The sequence below is a fragment of the Lytechinus pictus genome, chromosome 11 (genome assembly GCF_037042905.1).
Source record: "Lytechinus pictus isolate F3 Inbred chromosome 11, Lp3.0, whole genome shotgun sequence".
Taxonomy (NCBI): domain Eukaryota; kingdom Metazoa; phylum Echinodermata; class Echinoidea; order Temnopleuroida; family Toxopneustidae; genus Lytechinus; species Lytechinus pictus.
Genome location: NC_087255.1, coordinates 7,936,179 through 7,949,062, shown reverse-complemented (window position 1 = coordinate 7,949,062; position 12,884 = coordinate 7,936,179).

Sequence of the window (12,884 nt, the reverse complement as noted above, 5' to 3'; positions counted from 1 at the left end):
GTGAAGTGATTTTGAAAACCACTTTCGTGTGATCAAGTGGGAACGCTAGCAAAGCGATCGTCCAAAGTGGTTTCCTGAATCGGTTTCCAGTAAACTAGTTTTAGAAAGCGTAATGAGAACAGCCTTTATGTTGTTCTTGAAGAGCAACTGGCATATTTTGATACGCTGTCTTTATGAGCTTTCACATAAAAATATGTCATACCTTTTGATATATCGATCGGTACATTTCAAGTATGGTGTCATGTACACGTACATGTACGTGTCATCAATAGGCATTTAGTGTCACTGTATGATTTGAATGTCTTAACTTTTTTTTCCAATTGAACAATTACTCAATTTCTAAGAGAATCATTGACCACATTATTCTGATATTAACAAACAATGTCATCACCGGTATTCCTATTCATATTGCAATGATTATGACAACCGTTAGAATTTAGATGTTGTTTGAAGGTTTGCATGGTGGTATGTACAATCGCTGATGTGGTTTACGGTACACCATGTGTAGTGTCATAGAAACAGTGGATAGAAGAAGAGAAGAAATGGATAGGCGAGAAAGTGGAGATTTGAGAGTAGAGTATTCTTTCTTGTGAGTAGTCCTGAAAAGGACTGTAAACCAGGAAAGATTGAAGAGTTGAGAACAGCTTGAGTAGTAGAGCCGATGAGGAGATGCTGGCTTGAGTAGGCGAGTAGAGATGATGAGTAGTAGAGAGACTCGACGTTTCGGGCAGGTTGACTGTCCGTCTTCAGGAATACTCTACTCTCAAATCTCCACTTTCTCGCCTATCCATTTCTTCTCTTCTTCTATCCACTGTTTCTATGACACTACACATGGTGTACCGTAAACCACATCAGCGATCGTTAGAATTTAGTTTTACAAGCTGTAGCTAACACTCAGGTATTATTATCAGAACTATTATCATGATTATTACTAGTCTTCATTTTTACAGGATGTAGAGTTCATATGTAGGGACAGTGATTTTCCGTTTATCGGTAAATAAAACGGATATTCTGTTTGGTTCTTATACTTTTCATGTAAAAATTCATGGAATTCACCCTTGCAAAACGGAATTCAGGTTTATGCTGTGTACATTTTCAGTGACAAAACGGAATTTCCATTTTTAGATCAAGTTGAAACGGAATTACGGATTTTCAGGAACGGAAACTACAATTTTTTGAAACGGAAAATCACTGTCTCTACATATGCCAACAATATTTGTTTCAAGGGTCTTCCTTTTACCTTTATAAAGAAATCAGTGGGTGTTTTGTTCTATTTTTGCAAAGAATAAGAATAGCTGATATTGAATTCAATTCGGTATATTTTTCTGATATTGGCACAGATTTGCCCTTTTTGAGAATACCTTGAAATAGTGCGCTTCGAGACATTCAGATTTATCTTTTACATTAAACTCATATGTGTTAATTGATCATACCATTTTCAAGATAAAATAACAGTAAAGAAAATCCTAGGAGCTTTACATGTAAATGCCTGAGCATCAAAAGAACAGACTGTGAATAAGAATATTAGCTGAGAATTGTCACTCTTTAAAAGTACATGTACTTTAAAAAGATATCAAAGTATATGTAGCTCTACTAGCTCAGTTTCATTTCAAATTGGTACTTTTAAACAAGGACTCATGTGCTTTTATAAATATAAAATCTAATGTAACTTTAAGCGCAATGATAATAACTGGTAATAATTCTCCATTAAAATTCAATTATTGAAACTATTACAACAAAGTTTAATATGTTTTGTGTGTACATGTAATGAAAAATTGAAAAGCAAATATTGATGCAAATCTGGGTACACTCTAAATTACAAGGATTTAAAATAAATCCATTACGGCTAAGAATAGTAACCAATCGATGTTGGGATTTAAGATTAATCCATAAAGATTTAAATTCGAATAAATTGGGATTTAAGATTTATTTTGTTTTTTTTAAGGATTGATTTTAAATCATAATATCGACTGGTCACCATTCACAGCCGTAATGGATTTATTTTTAAATCCCTGTCTTTTTTATAGAGTATATCATTCCCTGCATTCATGTTCATTACCATATTATTGTTGTATAAAAATGGGACTGTGACAAGCAATGCAAAGAACAACGAGTGGAGACGGAATTAAAGGTTACAGGCATCAATGAGTTAATGATTTGATGTCCAATTTCAAGAGGGTTCTGCGGAAAGGGTTTGTTTAATCATTGACAGGGGCATGTGGTTCCTACTTTTGACAGTACCCTGTCAATGTTCAACAATAGATGTATAACAGATTGGTCAAGGGTTGTAAAGTCTATTCAATCATACTGCAAATAAACATTGACCTGGGAGAGAAGACACAAAGAATAAAGAACCCCAGTCTATCTTGCTCCATATAATTCCTCTTGCTTTTCAAACCAAACACAAATGCTAACCAGTCCTTGATGGGATTATAATGCGAGTGAAGATGTAAAACTTCATACATCACTGATCAACATATTTGACCAATTGTGGAGTTTTGTTTCTCTTATCTGTACTTGAAGGGGTACTCCATGCTGATAATAGTAATAGGAATAGAGTAAACTAATTAATTGAGCAGAACACCAGAAAGTTCATCAAAATATGATGGAAAATAATTATAATTTTGCAGGGGGGGGACACTTAGTGTTCATGTGCACTCCTCCCCATCCATTTGCAAGTATCCACCTTTCAATGTTTTAATAAGGAAAACAAATAAAACGGATTCACCCAAATAATAAACACTTTGCTACAGATCTCAATATCACCTTGTGGAGTGTGCTTTCTTTGAAAAGTGACTCCGATTCACTCTTGTTATCAAGAAGCAGCACAATGGAGAGAAGAATACTATCAGATTTTTAGTTTTCACTTCACAGAGGACACAATCAGTGTTATAGCTACAGTGGACAGCAGTGGTTGGGCACAACCGGCACAGAAGATTTCTGACCACCACTCATCATGAAAAACACTACTAAAAAACACCACTAATTTAAATGAGAAGTGTTTCTAAACTAACTCCTTGCTATAAAGAGGAATTGTACTTGCATTCATTTTCATCTTTAATCGTGGTTTATTTACATAATTTACATTTTAACATTAATACATCGTCTATCAAATGGTACTATGAATTTAAAATAAAACATCAGTTCATTTTCAAAGACTTGCTAATGTCAGATTGATATAACATTGATGTTCCTTCACCTTTGGCTTTAATTAAGACCACTTAACTCAGCCTGAAAAAACAACAACTTTGTAATGCCATGAAATAGTGACCACCACTAAAATGGGTCTAGCTAGAACACTGGACAAGATTGTCATCAAGTTGAACTACAGTGAAGACCACTCTTCAATGTCATCTAGTAAATTTGCATAGGACTGCATATTGCTTTATACTTTTTTGAAGTTTCTTAGTTTTGTTGATCATGTACCATTCTTAGGATGTTCTCAAAATAGGAAAGAAATTTTTCATTTGAATATCATACGACTATTCAGTTCATTCAAATGTTCGTCTTGTATGCATGTTGTATTTTGAAATATCTTTTAATTTTTGGGGTCATTTTTTGTGGAAAATTTTGGAAAATTGCATCAAGTTGTATATTATTTGCTAAGTTGTATAATAATGAGTTAAAGTGATTGGTTAACATTGGTTTGACTTTTTAAAAATCTGAGCTCGAAGGTCACACTTGTCACCTGTGTCTGTGATATGTTACAAAAATGAAGCCCAGAAAAAATTGCATTCGAAAATAATTATTTAGTGCTTCAAAAATTGAAATATAAAGTGACCGAAAACACCATCTTAATTTCATCCCATACACTTCTGTGTACTATTTAGGCGTCTTATAGACGCCTATTTACAAAATCGGGGTTTGCCTTGTAGTTTTAGCTTTTCATTCTCATTAATGGTTGTTTTTAGGGTTTATTAGTTCTAATACATGCACTTGTACACATGTTTCATCTTGGTTTGAGAATTTTTTTAATCGGCTGCTCACAAAGTTAAACAATACCTTTAAGTTTAGAACAGTTTGTGAAGTTTTCTACAATAACATTCAATAATGTAAAATTGTGTTACAAGTATGCTGTGAAAGAGTGTAAAAATAAAATTCAGCAAAATCTAAAACAGAAGTGTTGCATTAACAAAAGAGATTGTCAAGGAAAACTTGATCGATGATATAAAAAGAAGCACAATATCACAGTGTATACTTTAAATCAGTTTCAGAATTCAGATACTGACAAAATATACAATGTCAAACAGGATTTCCTGAAATATGACTTTGTTTGCCAATTTAATAACACCCAATCCATTTGAAAGCGAGAGTTAACAATGTGACATTGACATTCTCTTTTCTTTTCTTTTTTTTTTGACATGTAAGCCTACATGTACATGTAGCTACAGCACAGTATGAAACACAAGGGGAGGGGGTTATGGTGTCCTAAATGGCGACATATCAAAAAGAAAAAATCCCTGAATTACTATGTATTGTTGACATTCACATTGAAACAATGTACAAAAATAAGGTAGGCCTAATTCTCCTTCCTCCTAAAAAAATGGTAACTATAAATTCAATTATTTTATTCCAATGTGATGGCTGATGGTCTGTATCATGGGAAAACAAAATGTTATTCATGTACTTGAAATAATTCAATTAAAAATATAATGAATATTAATCCAATTTGTGACACTCAACCTACAATAGTTACATAATTTGCGTTGGATAATCAATACATACTTAGATAATTCAAGTCATACTTGGATAATTCAAGTTGGGGAAACTAAAATAACCCTAACTGAAGGCACTTGAATTACACTATCCAACTTAATACACTGTATGTAACTTGAATTATAATACTTTAATAGATAAATCAATGAATGATACAGAAATTCAAATTGTATGATTTAACAATGCGAGTTAAAAAATAAAACTTAAATAACTCAACATACAAGTGATACATAATAAAAGTCCAGCTTTATCCAAAGATCAGAAAAACAATTAGACAGATAAAATTGTTTGCTGCAAGCCAGGGGCATGATAAATACTAGATATAAATTTAAATCCCATCAACAAATACTACTTATAGATAATCGTGACATTCCGCTTGATCTCTTTACGTAATTCTTTGGACTCACTGAAAATCATGTCAAGAAGTATGAATCAAATAAATAGGTAATAAATTTCAAGAGTTGTTCCATCAATGTTGCAAAATATATATTCAAAGAAAAAAAATCACATCAACTGTTAAAGATAGACTATGCATTAAATTATGATATAAAATATTGAGAGATAGGAAAAATGAGACATCAAGAGACAGGTACAGATAAAGAAAGGGAGAGAAACCGACAGCCAGAGAAAGAAAGAGAGAAGAGGAAATAATGGGAAAGGAACAGGGCATGAAAATGAAATGAGTGAAAAAATACACATGTACATGTCGTCTATCATTATGCTTTCAAAAAAAATATTGCAGAGTGAATTTTTTCAACATGGCATTCAGATCTTGAAGTTGTTTACTGAACTGTTTTTTCTATAACCCCCCCCCCCTCTCCCCCCCCCCCCCCACACACACTTGTTTAAAGATTGGGTTCATAATCATAATAAGCTGTTTACTGGATCATTTCACTTTTCACTAATTTGGATTCCATGTACATGCACAAACACCCTTATAATGCAGGGGTAGATACAAGATTCATAAATGAGGGAGGGGGTGGTCATATGTTTGGTAGATTGATTTAAAATGTGCTCACTCTAAAAGAAAGACCTTCCAAAAAAAAACTTGACAAGCAAAACAGAAAATTTGTAGTAAAAAAAAGTATTTGATGGGCAAAAAAAGAAAAAGAAATACTTTGAAAGGGATGTAAATTACTTTAGATCCCTTATTTCAAGGGGGCACATCCCAAAGGGGCCTTAATCATTTAATTTTGGCCCAAATGGCAGGAGCTTTGGGTTGGGGGCACATGCCCCTACATGTATGTCTCAACCTTGTATAAAGTGCACTGACTTTAAAATTGCAGACTGGTTTGACTCTACTACTAAAGAACTTTACCCACTAGGCCACTAATTAAGAGTCTGAGAAATCCCCCAACAAAGAAACAAGGAAGCACGCAGAACATCCACCCAAATTGTCATGTATTCTAGAAATTTCAGGAACCAGAAAATGATGTAAGTCGATTATCAAATGACTGAACGATTTAAAATCCATCCCAATTATTGCAACACATCGTATCAATCCTCAAGATTGCAGTTGGAGAAATACAACATATGAAATCCGATTATTTCAGAGATAAACGCTGATCTATTTGGCCCAGCCCCCAAATTTACTCCTTCATATTGATATTAAACACATAACAATGTTACCTGAAGTTCACCTTCTTTATCTCTGATAATGGGTTGACCTGCGCTATACAGGCCCTCTGTTGGTGTTACAAAAATAACATGACAGAGGAACGTGCATTTGCTTTTCTCTCCTCAATTCCTCTTTCTCTTTTCAAAAAAACATTGCCTCTGATGTCTTGGCTCTTGTCCAAGAAAGAGGTACATGTAATGGAACAAAAAGGTAAATATACCTAATCAAGAATTTTGTTTGATTTTGGGCCCCCCATGCAAAGTTACCTTCTCCCAAATCTGTTTTAAAATTTATTCTGGTCAATTTTCCTGCCATTTTTTTAGCGTTTTGAGCAGGAAGGATATACCATTGATTTTTTTATGATCAATACCACAAGGTTATTTCCAGTTGAAAAACATTTTCTCATCTATGTATTACCCAGGTTAAAAGTTGTTCCTTTTTTCGTGAGTAAATCGATGCATAAATTTTCACTCACATTGTCATCACATATTTATCTTTTTTCCCCCTTATTGTCAGTTAAATCACTGCTTTCCAAAACAGCACTGTGCTCATATACAAAGCAAGAATAATAATTCTTCACAAATAATTTTTCACTCACATTGTCATCACATATTTATCTTTTTTCCCCCTTATTGTCAGTTAAATCACTGCTTTCCAAAACAGCACTGTGCTCATATACAAAGCAAGAATAATAATTCTTCACAAATAATTTTTCACTCACATTGTCATCACATATTTATCTTTTTTCCCCCTTATTGTCAGTTAAATCACTGCTTTCCAAAACAGCCCTGTGCTCATATATACACAAAGCAAGAATAATAATTCTTCACAAATAATTTGGAAAGAAAAGAAAAAATAAATAAATAACAATGATGATTGACTAATGATTGATGAAGATGATGATTGATGATGATGATGATGACAAAAATGACGGTGATGAACTGACGACAAGTGATAATGACGATGATGACTGATGATGATGATTATGAACTTCAAGATAATGATTATGAAGATGATGATGATGAGGAGGATAACAATGTTTATGCTTATTATATCAAAATCATCATGAACATTTCATGAAGATCTGTCTTAACCATGTATCTACACACTCAAATAACAATCAGTTTCCAAAGTTTTGTATATATTGATTCACGATATCATCTTCTCTCAGTTTTGGAGGCTAAAAAGATCAAACCCAAAACATTTCTATTTTCATGATTCAAGGTGCATGCAGTTAACAGTTAATGTTTCAACTTCACGTGCTTTATGAATGAGGATCAGCACACACTGATAATGAAACTGATTTCTGTTGCGATAGTCATTAATGTATTAAAACGATAAAGACCGTAAGTCCAATATTTGGTGCATTGATGGCCTTGCTTTCGCACCAATATTGGCACCTGCAAGAGCCAGCTGAGATATTGATGGACATTTTCCTATCAATGCCCTTGATCGAATCATTCTACTATCAAGATTAAGTACAGGTAAATAATTCTTAACTATGTTACAATGAACCCTTGAAGAAAATTATTGCAATTCATGGTTCACCATGTTTCTTTCCTTCTTTTTTTTAAAGCATTTATTAATTGGCTGAAAGTCCACCGAAGAAATTGCCGATTTGATTCAATATAGAAGAACAAAACAAGCATAGTGCTGAAAATTCCATCAAAAACGGATGTAAAATAAGAAAGTTATGACATTTAAAAGTTTTGCTTGGGAGCTACACTCAATGATGTCCCTCACTCACTTTCTTTTTTTTAAATATTTGAATTATACAATATTTCAATTTTTACGGATTTGACATAAAGGACCAAACTGACTTTTGCAAAGAGTACTTGTCATCCTCGAAAAAAGTCATGAAAGTAGTGGAATACGAGATTAGACTATCCAATTTAATTTTACCGAATCAGGGATTCCTGTTCGAGATTCTGGAACAAGTAATATGTTCAATACATGTTTTGATTCATGTGTGGGGGGTGTCGTGGTCTAGTGGTTACGATTCTCGTCTCTCAATCAAAGGGACATGGGTTCAAATCCCAGCCAATGACGCATTTTCCTTCAGCAAGAAATTTACCCACATTGTGCTGCACTCAACCCAGGGGAGGTGAATGGGTACCCAGCAGGATTAATTCCTTGAAATGCACAGAGTGCTGGAAGGCAGCTCGAGCTAAAGCTGGGGTAATAATAATAACAAAGCGCCTCGGAATAGATTATTTCTAGATAGATGGCACAATATCAATGCCTACTATTCTTCCTATCAATATTATTAATTTTCATAAATAAAGGTCAGATTTGTTGAATTTCAATCTTCTGTTTATGGTTTGATGAGAAGTGCATGCTTTAAAATATGATGAGTGAACGAAAGGGAGATGAGAAAGCCCATACGGAATTGACCTTTACTTTCTGTGTCAAACTGTGCTTCGCAGCTGTATAGAAACACAGGCTTCAATTCCATTTCAATTGCTCTAAACACAAGGCGATAAACCTGACACCAGAGAAATGCTATTCTCGAGAGGAGTTTAGCATCGCGAATCAGTTGCCTGTAACTTGTAAAGTTTTCTTTATAATCTGGGGATTACAGAAGAATTACAAAAAAATAAAGGCTACAGCATACTGTCAGCCTCTAGTTTTACAATTTACAATTACATGATACGTAAAAATTTTAATTATTACCACCACTATGATTACACAGACTAAGAATCCTCTTTTAATCAAATTCCAATGGCCCCCTGATGGGTTAATCTCTATTTAACACACCCACTTTTCAAGCGATACCATATCTCACTCTCAAAGTTTAACTTGGATTATCTAAGTACAACTGAACAATCAAATGTGACAGTTCTTGACAACTTATCTATTTAATGCACAAATAAGTTATCTCTGGAATTATAAAGCTTTGCACAAAGATCGGATTCTTTGGTAACTCACGTATGATTGTGTAAGAATGGAAAAAGTTTGTGAAAGAACCTCACATTTTTCTTGCTAATAACAAACTCAAATATTGTAAATTTGTATAAAATATGAATGTTTTCATGTTTCATGCAGGGAATAGTTGGTGAAAACGATTCCGTTTCATGGGAGAGGAAAAGTGCAGTATATTTTAACATTTTTAGAGGATGTTATCCAATACTGTATTTTAATATGATTAATATAGTATTTTATGCTTGGGTAAAAGGTAGGTCGAGCCAATACTTGAGTTTACTTGAAACAATAGAGGAAAATTCAACATTTTTGGGGGAAGTTATATCATCAAATGAATTAGTGCAACGACAACATTACAATATCAATTGGATATGTTTCAAACTCCTTTCCTAATATTTTATTGACAATTTATTTTTGTAAATGTATATTCATGTAAATAATTGCCATTCTGGAATGATGATCTTATGCATGCACATTTTTTTTTTACATATTAAAAAAATAATAATTATATTCCAAGAAAGAAAAGACTTTCAAAAGAGGAAAATATCTTCCAATTTATCATTGTATCTATCGTTGCTTGAACCAATTTGATAATTCATTTACCTACCAATTTAAGAAATTTAATAACAGTTCTAGAATGCTTATCATTTTTGTAATGTAACGAAATAAATTTTGATACTGAATCATACATGAAGTTATTACCAAAGCCAAGTTTCATTGACCTAAAATGACCTCTGACTTATATTTTGCAACCTTAACTTGATTGAACCATAATGCCAAATCAAATACCTATTATTTGATAGATCAATTTTTTTAAGTTGATGCTGCCGCTGTCGGAAAAGCAGTGAAATTACCTTGCTTCTGCTATGCAGGTAATGCAAAGACCATTTTAAAACAACCTTGGGAAAAAGTATCTTGATTTATCAAGCTGATTACTAGCTAAAAGGGTTGGACATCAAAACATGTTCAAATCTCATTCCAAAACATGTGCTTATCAGAAGCAGGCAGATCCAGGAATTCTGACAAAAAGGGGGTACAAAAAGCAACCTTAGAAATAGAGGGGTGCACATAATATCTATATCAATATGTATTTTATGGACATTTTTGGGGGGAATGTTATAGTAATATTAATAATAATAGTCAGTTCTTGTATAGCACATAACACATTTTGAATAACGTCTCTATGCGCTTCCAAAGGACTTGGATATTATTACCCCGGCTGTACATGTAGCTCAAGCAGCCTTTCCAGCGCTCGGCATTTCAAGGAGTAAATTCCTGCCAGGTACCCATTCACCTCACCTGGGTTGAGTGCAGCACAATGTGGATAAATTTCTTGCTGAAGGAAACTACGCCATGGCTGGGATTTGAACCCACGACACTCTGTTTAAAATAAAAGTCCAGAGACTTATCCACTGGGCCACAATGTTAGAGAGGGTGTGTGCCCCTTGCACCCCTGACTGGATCCCCCACTGCTAATTGATCCTCTAATTAGTGTCCGGAGTATAAGGGCAAGTCACATGACTAGGTTCCAATCAGCTGAAACCCATTGTTCAGCCAAGACAAACAAATGAGAAGTCGGTAACTAGAAACCAACCACAATAATCACCGTCAACACATGGTTGTTCACGATAACAGAGATTGAGATTAAAGACCTGATAAAGTTTTGGTAAGGGATTAATGATCATAAATCATCTAACATCCCAACTTACCAAGGTTTAGAGGTGGTTGAGTGTTGTTTTTTCAGCCATTAATTCTTTGTGAAAATGATTACACTCTTGATATTGATTTTTTTCCTAAAAAGGAGGCCTTGAGCACTTATGTACATGCATCTCCTAAATTTAGAGATTGGATATCAGAATGCTATTAACATCATAAAGTGTATCCTAAGATTGCCAGGCCATTAAAGTGGTTTAATTTCAACCTGCTATTAACATTTTCAGTAAAATTTCTGAACACATCTACCACAGCAGTTTTACGGCATACATGGACACTATTCCCCCGGGCTATGACATAATCTAAAAATGAATTGGACAGTTTGGAATAGTGATAGATGCATTTGGGATATTTGCCAAATCAATTATAAAGACGGGCTTTAAAATTATCACATATCAAAGACACATTTGATTGAAGCAAAGGTTGATGCGCAGAAGAAGGAATTGATTGTTTAATAAGAAACCAAAAGTAAAACTAATCATTAACAATGCCATTGTTTTGACGATAACATTAATTTTCTCTGTCATTCCGGCCATGTATGGGCGTCACGTACATGTACATGTACATGTATCTTTTTGGAAGGCAGTTTTCACAGCTTTGTCCTGAATTCCAATTTGAGATCAATGATTCAAACTTGTGTCAATTCAATCTAAGTGCAATCTTTAGTTTAAAGATAATCAAAAGCAGTTGGAGTAAAACGCTGGTTTCATGAGAAAGTCTGTAAAACCAAGATCAATCGTCACTACCGGTATATTTTTGTGGATCTAGAATATGGTACATCAATACATGAACCGAACTTTGTGAAAGTTAAAGTCTTTTGTATAGCATATTTTTACATAGGACTGTACATAAGTTGAGAGCTTTTCTCTTATGACCAAAAATGCTATTCAAATTTGTAAAGCAAAATTATTCCCTGTATTTTATTGGACTCTGTGTGAATTCATTCTAAGATTTTTGCCACAAGTACAAATGTAGATAATGTAGGTTTGGCCCATTGAATGCAATTTTACTTCTGGACATATTTCCCATAGACCCCCTTGAATATTCAGAGAGGTTGACCATCCAATTGGACCATCATTCTGTATCGTTACTTTAAAGAGAAATGCCAGTAGTTGCAGTAAACACTGATTTCATGAGAAAGTCTGTAAAACCAGGCTTAATTGTCAGTATATCATCGAGGATCTAGATCTGGTACAGTTACATAAACTGAACTTTGTGAAATCTTGAAATCTACGCTGAAAAATGTTCACACTGAAGATCACAAACACAGATAGGCACACGTGGGACAGTGTATTATTATTGCTGGAATAAAGACCCGACGGAAGTGACCGAATCCGCACTTATTTTGCTTATTTCTCAGCAATTACACAATTTCTTCCAGAATCCTTTGGCACATATTTTTTATTCATACAAACAGACACTTGGGTGGTCATTATATTAGATTCTGTAAAAAGTCATTTTGAGATCGTTACCAAAACTGGAATTTATCTTTAACGACCGTTAGCGACCGCCAGAGACAACGTTGAATGTCTTTCATAATACCAGCATGTGACCGTACAGTGTACATTGTATATTTGCGTCATATCACATTGACCACGATACCGCCCTATAAACGCTTCCCAGCAATGACTCATGAATAAAAAACACATTGGAGAGCCATGTGATCGATAATGGACGTAGGGAAATGCTCCGCTGTTTTCAGTCGATAACTTTTCTGTGTCCATGGGCAACGTCAACAAACTTTATATGAAGTGGGTCACTAACTTTTCGTTCACGGCACAAAGTCATTATCAAATGAACAACTGATATGAAGATGAGCCACAAAATATCAAGAGGAAATAACAGGTAATACATCCAAAACACACCCACAAAACCAGGATAAAAGAGCATTTTTTTCATCATTTGAGATACTGAT